This window comes from Acanthopagrus latus, chromosome 18 (assembly GCF_904848185.1).
Source record: "Acanthopagrus latus isolate v.2019 chromosome 18, fAcaLat1.1, whole genome shotgun sequence".
NCBI lineage: Eukaryota > Metazoa > Chordata > Actinopteri > Spariformes > Sparidae > Acanthopagrus > Acanthopagrus latus.
Genome location: NC_051056.1, coordinates 461,689 through 469,131, shown reverse-complemented (window position 1 = coordinate 469,131; position 7,443 = coordinate 461,689). Strand labels below are relative to the sequence as shown.

The window sequence follows — 7,443 nt, the reverse complement described above, 5'->3', positions numbered from 1 at the left end:
ATTTTACAATCCACTCTACAATGAGAGCCCTTTTTTCTGTCGCTAACACGTCCCACACTGTTGAGTGCACACAAACAAACAATACATCAAGACGTGCGGCATAATCTGACTCGGTATGCTATGATTCAATTTTTCCAATTAACTCCATTGTAAATCGGGAAGAGGATTTGTGAAACTGCACCCTTCTCTAACTTGCTCCTGTTACCACATTTCTCAAACAGAGACCACAAAACCTGGTGACTGTGTTCTTTAAGGCCTTTCCCGCTTGATGGTGAAGACATTTTGCTGATACCATGTTTGCTTTTTCGTCACGGGGCAAAGCGCACAGCCCACTCTCGCGATTCCCCGGCGGGGAATTGTCTAGTGTTTATTTTACAATCCACTGTACATTGAGAGACATTTTTTCTGTCGCTAACTCGTCCCACACCGTTGTATTGATGTATTTGATGACGAGATCAGCTGGGCCAGCACAGACAGTCTGTCTCTCTCTCTCTCTGTTTATTTTACAATCCACTGTACATTGAGAGCCAGTTTTTCTGTCGCTAACTCGTCCTGCACCGTTGAGCACACACAAACAAACAATACATCAAAACGTGCGGTTCGATGTGACTCGGTATGCTTTCGTTCAGTTTTTCAGAATAATAATTTTTTCGTGTCGTAAGACGCGAAAAACTGCCAAACATTTCCCGTAAGGAATGAATGGGACAAGGTAAAAAAAGTTGCAAATCTTCAACATTTTTCAAACATCTCCTGCTCTGGCATACGTTGACCCAGACACACCATTCGAATTTTAAAACGTAGATACAAGTCCAAATTATCAACGTGGGATCCAACTTTTGCTCTAGCTTTCATGATTTTTTCGTCACGGGGCAAAGCGTGTGCTCGCCAGCCCACTATGGACACCTCTATAGCAGAGCTATAGGGTGTCCATCGGCAACGATCACCGTGGCAACTGAGATCAGCTGGGCCAATAGATAGAGTGACAGACACATGCATACACGCACACAAAGACAGACACAGTATATTTTCCAACATTTAAACCATATTTAATTATTAATTTTTCATTCATTTAACTTGCGGCTCGACCGGATTCGGTATGCTATCATTCAACATTAATTTTTCATGACTGACATCGCGAAAAACTGTGAAAAGTTTCCCATAAGGAATGAATGGGACGAGGAAATGGGACCACTCCATAGCAAAGCCATAGGGGTCCATAGAGGACTGTGCAGAGCACAGCACCACTAATAAGAAGAGAGAGTGACAGATTAATCAATGAGTCAGTTTAATACACACACACACACACACACAAATGGACACAAACAGTATATTTCCCAACATTTAAACCATATTTAATGATTAATTTTTCATTCATTTAACATGCGGCTCGACTTGACTCATTATGCTATCATGCAACTCTGTAGAATATCAATTTTTCGTGGCGTCAGTGAAAAGTTTCCCTTAAGGAATGAATGGGACGAGGAAATGGGACCCCTCTAAAGCAAAGCAATAGGGTTTTATAGACGACTGTGTGGAGCACAGCACCACTAATAAGAAGAAAGAGTGACAGATTCATTAATGAGTCAGTTTAATACACAAACACACAGACAGACAGACAGACAGACACACACACACACACACACACACAGTATATATCCCAACATTTAAACTATATTTAACAATTATCCTGTCACTCATTCAAGCCTTCATAATCCATCAGCTGAAAAAATTAAATGGAATGCTGTCTGTACATTTGTGTTGAAAAGCACTTTTAAGGTATTAATATTATCAATATTACTAATTCATAGTAACATTTTCATTAATGTATTTCATTATAATATGCAAATAAAATAAATAAAACATATATTGTTTTATGTTATTCAATAATATATAATAATTCAACATCAATCAATTCATATCATTATTAATCAAGTATTCTAATTAACATTGATGTTTTGTTACTGTATTATATTATAATACATTCATAAAAATAAATATAAATAATGGATGTAGCAAAGTATGGTCGTCCGGAGTCTGTGTCAAGTGCACAGATCATCAGCCATCTCATTGGACAAATCACCTCGGATACAGATGACCGACAACACAGGAGAACTCTGATTGGACAGTTGTATGTGCATTATTTTTGGCCTTGATATAAAAACACTGATCCGGCTCTGCGCGATACCCTTTGACCTCATCGTAGGTAAGTACCTGTTCTGTCTGATATTAGCTGAAATCGTTAATAAAAATGGATTTTATTGAAGCTAGACATTACTATCTCTCTCATGATCACGATAACTCATGATTTCGGAAAAAATGAATGTAATTGTTAATGATCGGTCTGTTTCAGCAGTATTAATCCAGGGGTACTTGGCTCAAAGTCACTGCTGTTGGCTTCGAGCTTGGCCTAATGTTTTATATACCAGAGCCGAGTAGCACCGTTCGCTCGTCTTAATATTGTTGTATTGAAACAGACTGAAGGAGCTCCATTAGCTGTTAGCCCCGCTACTCGGAGGCCAGTAGCTCCGGGCCAACAGTGGAGTGTCAAGTGCACAGATAGCTAACGTTAGCTGTTAGCTCCGCTACCCGGAGCCCAGTAGCTCTGGGCCAACAGCGGAGTGTCAAGTGCACAGATAGCTAACGTTAGCTGTTAGCTCTGCTACCCGGTACAGTACATGATATGTGTGTCTTGGTAACAGTAACGGGGCTACGTCAGTCTGTTTCAATACAACAATATTAAGACGATTTAACGGCGCTACTCGGCTCTGGTATGTAAAACATTAGGCGATCTAAGCCAACAGCGGTGACTTTGCTTTTTCTATAAAGAAACATTAACCGGAGCGAAAAGCTAACTGTACTAACATCCGCACAAAAGTGAGGTAATTGAATCTAAACATTACTGTCGTGATTTTGGGAAGATTAATTGTTTATGGTCGATGTGTTTCTATATAAGGTCGACCTGTTTTTATATATATATATATATATATATATATATATATATATATATATATATATATATATATATATATATATATATATATATATATATATATATATATATATATATATATATATATATAAGATCACTGAGCTAAAAGCTAAAACGTTAGGCTGCGCTAGATGCTAACTGCGCGAACCTTGTCTTTGTTCTCTCGCGGCGCAAACGGTAGCCATTAGCTAGATGCTAACTGCGAGAACGGTAGCCATTAGCTAGATGCTAACAGCAAGAACCATAGACATATAAAGAGTAGACGCCTCGTCGAACGCTGCTGCCTGTTGGCGCTGATGAGAATTGGGGCGGTCACCCGTTCCACTCAGTGTAATCTGTTCAGCAGGCGCGATTAGGTGTCAGCGCATTTAATCAATCGTAATTCTGATATAGAAACTGATTTTCACGCGTTTTTTTTTTTTTGTTTGTTTTTTTTTGCTGTAAACGTCATACATTATAGGTATGACACAGGACACATGGGCCGGCGTATTTTATTCATTATAAATGGATTAACAGTAATAGAATATTCTGATGTATGATATATGTTATGTATGATAGGTATTTTGCAAACACTATAAACACAACAGAAATCATATAGGCTCTCTATCTATCTATCTATCTATATATCTATCTATCTATCTATCTATCTATATCTATATCTATATCTATATCTATATATCTATATCTATATCTATATCTATATATCTATATCTATATCTATATCTATATATATATATATATATATATATATATATATATATAATCATAAACACACACATTATAGATACGTTTATATATCAGAGAATATGAAAATATATATAAATCATATATAGAGTATCAATATAACTCATATCAGACAAACAAAACCTGGATAACAAATGGGGACGGGAAGGAAGTGGAATGCCTCTTTCTTCGTTCTTCTTAGTAGCCTACATTCATTCAACTCGGAGTAGAATGACCGCCCCAAGATGGCCGCCACATTTCTCCCTGCCCGGCAGCCGTTGCGGCGTCTACTCTTTATATGTCTATGGCGAGAACATTGGCCTTTGTTCTCTCGCAGCGCAAACGGTAGCCATTTTTCTGTCCGGGTGCGAAATGTACTGTCATGTTTAGATCCTTAACACGGGTCAGATTTGTAGTAGGAGATATTACACTCTTTATCTTGGGATTTTTTGTTTTTTTTGTTTTCATACAAGAATATTAACACAAGCTAAAAGCTGTATTTCGTATCTAATTGTGTAGATTGTGACTAGTATTTAATACTCCCTTCTGTCTACTGAAAAACACATTTCTCCTGTTTGTGATAAGATGTGATGAAATGCCTTTCTATGTAGTTAGATAAATATCATACTTTAGATGTACCATACACGTTTACAATCTACCTTGATTAAATAGAAAAGGAAGCATTTTCATACATGACTATTTTTGCTTTTGGTAATAAATGTGCATTCAGATGTTGATAAAATCCTGTACATTTGATGAAGTTATTGTTATCTTGTGTTATATTTATCATGTCATAGTAATTCTTTGTTCTTAGGAATAAATGATTTGATACTGTGTAGTATAGAATTGACATAGTATTTTAATTATAATTTATAGTAATTATAAATTATAATATAGAATTATTTTAAAAAATACTGTGCCCAAAAACACACAAATTATGACAAGTACAGATGTTTAACTTGTGTCTGTTATGATATTAACTTGTTGCTAACACTGACTCGTAACATTTGAGAGACATTTATGTTTTTATTGCCTATTGTCTTTGATAAGATTAAAGGGTTCCTGTGCTGAGAGTGACCGCTGACAGCTGAGTGTGACCATCATCCTTCATCCATTGCCCTCAACCTTCACAGAGCAGTATCACCACATCACCTACACACACACAATCACCACATCTTCATCGTTTTCTCAAATTTCATTCTACGTATAAGATTATATTAGGTTGTCTTAGATTAGTTTAGTTTAGTTTACATTAGGTGGCTTAGGTTTAGGTCAGTTTGACAAGCATTTCTCTTGTTGTTTTCTCTTGTTTTTAACTTCTATCAGCAGGATGCCAAGAAGCCGAGGCGGTCTGTGGTGTTGAAGCAGCGCTGGAGGAAGCTCAACCTGGAGGAGCTGAGGTCTTTCCCCACCCCCCCGGAGGTACTTGCACAGTAGATAAGCCTCTGTGTCGCAGTGACACCTGTCTGCATGAAAATGGCTGTAGAAATGTTACATCTATTGCTTTCTCCTCAGCTGCTGAGTTCTGAATGTCTGCCATGTCTTTTGATGTTAATGTTTCATCAGACGGTGTCCCCCCCGGCTGGAGAGGAGCCTTCCAGAGGGTCAAGGACCAAGAGGACCAGGGAGACGCACCCCCCCCTCCTCCCAAGCTCCAGTCGGCGACGTATGTTCCTACCTCACACACACACAATGAGACATGTTTTATTATATTTTGTTTTAACTTGTATGTCTTTATCTTATGCTTGTTGTTATGATTATCGTTAATTATTTATTTATTTTTTTTGTCTTTAATCTGTCATCAGACAGTTGGATCTTCACCCCCAGCCAAGCCTTTCTGGAGCCTGGATGATGTGCAAGTTCGTGCACATAAGTATTTACTTGTTTTATCCCTAAATGATCAATAAATTAATTCATCATCAATACTGAACTTTTTAAACAGGTTTTCCTGTACTTTTTTACTGGTATAAACAAGTGATTGTTGATATTTCCTAGTAGCCTTTCCTTCATCAGTTTAACCTTTTATCTGTTTTGTACTTTACCAAACAGGCCGCGGTACCGGTTACCGCCATCCGGTGGAGACGTGGCCAACTTCGAAGTTCTAAGTCTCCTGACAAGCAGGTGCTATTATTGTCCAGTTTATGAAGGAAGTAATTGATCTTGAGAGGGATTAATGATTTTCATGCTAATGAAATTTTCTTTGTTGTTGCAGTTTGTTCTGATTGTCGGGGACTCCCATCTCCGGGCCTTCGTGGACCGTTTCACCGAGATGCCAGAAGGGAAGTTTTTCTTTTGGTATCATGTCAACCCCTGGGGCCCATGCTGCTCAGCTGCGCACTGAGGTCCTACATGCCAAGGTTCCTCAAGACCCTGATGCTGTTTGTGTTCTTGCTCCTAGCAACAACCTGACAGCGAGCAGGACCGTCGACGAGGCAGCCGTTGACTACGCCCGATTCCTCACTGCTGTGAGGAGCCGCTGGTCGGAGGTAGCCTTTTATTTCATGTCTTGCTTGTCCTGTATTGTTAGTAGTTAAACAACACTAGTAGTACATTGACTACTTTAATAAGATTAATTGTATGAGCTTTCAAAAAAATGTGTACTAAATATGGTGTGATTTTGAATGAAACTGTCGGTTGGTGTTTTCTAAAATTTTGTGTCCTACAGGTCTTTGTGGTGGACTTCCCCCCCCTCCGCCTGAACGAGAATGAGGAGCACCAGAGGGCCCTACGCCACGCGTACCATCGTGTGACAGCTCGCATGGGTAAGTAACAAAAAAAATCTTGTCAATTAAAACAAGTAAAAGAAATGTACTTAAAAATGTCTGTGATGAACATAGTCATACATGTGTGAATATTGTAATGACTTTTTTTTTCTTTTTTTCATGTTTTTAGGTTTGAGGTACTTCTCTGCAGAGGAGTACTTCCCCCGTACGCGCTTGGATCTGTGGAGCAGAGACGGCATAAGTAGAGTATCTGTGTGATAGAAAAGGTCTAATTTGCTATAATTTCTTGTGTGTCGATATGAAACAGTCGACACGAGCTACCTTTGAAGTTAAACTGTCTGTAAATGGATTTGTATTGTCATGTCTGAAGGTTCACCTGAGCGGCCATGAGGGGATGGGGATCCTCACCCAGCTGCTGTGGGCCTCCACGGAGCAGTTCCTCGAGACACCACCACCACCTCCCCCGGTGTCTCCTACTCCTTCACAGCCGCTTAGGAAGGTTTCTCCTAAGCTGGTTGTGAAGGGAGAGGTACGTGCGCCTGTCTCCTGACCCCTTCCAGTGGAAGGTTGTTGGTCAGAGCAGCAAGGTTAGTAGGTTTGTTTTTTTTTGTTTTTTTTTTAATTTATTATATTTTGTGTCTTTTTTTACATGTGATTGTGTACATTTTGGTTCACGGGTTCACAGTCATAACTAAAAAGCACCTATTTAATCAAATATGTGATGTGCTTTCCCAGCCGCAGGTTCCTGGTCCGGCCAGCGTGGCTCAGGAGCAGGTGACTTATTTTTCTTTTTCTTTCTCTCTTTTTTTTTCACAACAAGTTAACTGGTTAGTATTTAAAGTTTGTGTATTTGACCTGACAAATATTCATTTGTCTTTGTGGTGTTTTGTCTTCCATAGGAGAAGGAGTCCTTCCTTCCCCTGAACCCACGGTGGTTCAGTAGCACGACCCTTTGTGCTATGGAGGAAGTGTCTCCTTCTCAGCTGTCTGACGTGGTGGACGTCCCAT

At 39.1% G+C, this 7,443-nt stretch overlaps 1 long non-coding RNA gene across 2 annotated transcripts; it reads left to right on the top strand.

The window, feature by feature from the left end:
* The first annotated feature begins 2,155 nt into the window (after positions 1–2,155).
* On the top strand, positions 2,156–6,678 carry LOC119007462. 2 transcript variants are annotated; one of them, XR_005071135.1, is made up of 8 exons: positions 2,156–2,203; positions 4,763–5,134; positions 5,279–5,378; positions 5,518–5,571; positions 5,762–5,833; positions 5,925–6,198; positions 6,378–6,474; positions 6,605–6,678. It is a non-coding gene; the product is annotated as an uncharacterized LOC119007462 (long non-coding RNA). The 2 variants fall into 2 exon arrangements; XR_005071134.1 differs by having other exon boundaries at positions 5,518–5,585.
* The last annotated feature ends 765 nt before the right edge of the window (positions 6,679–7,443 follow it).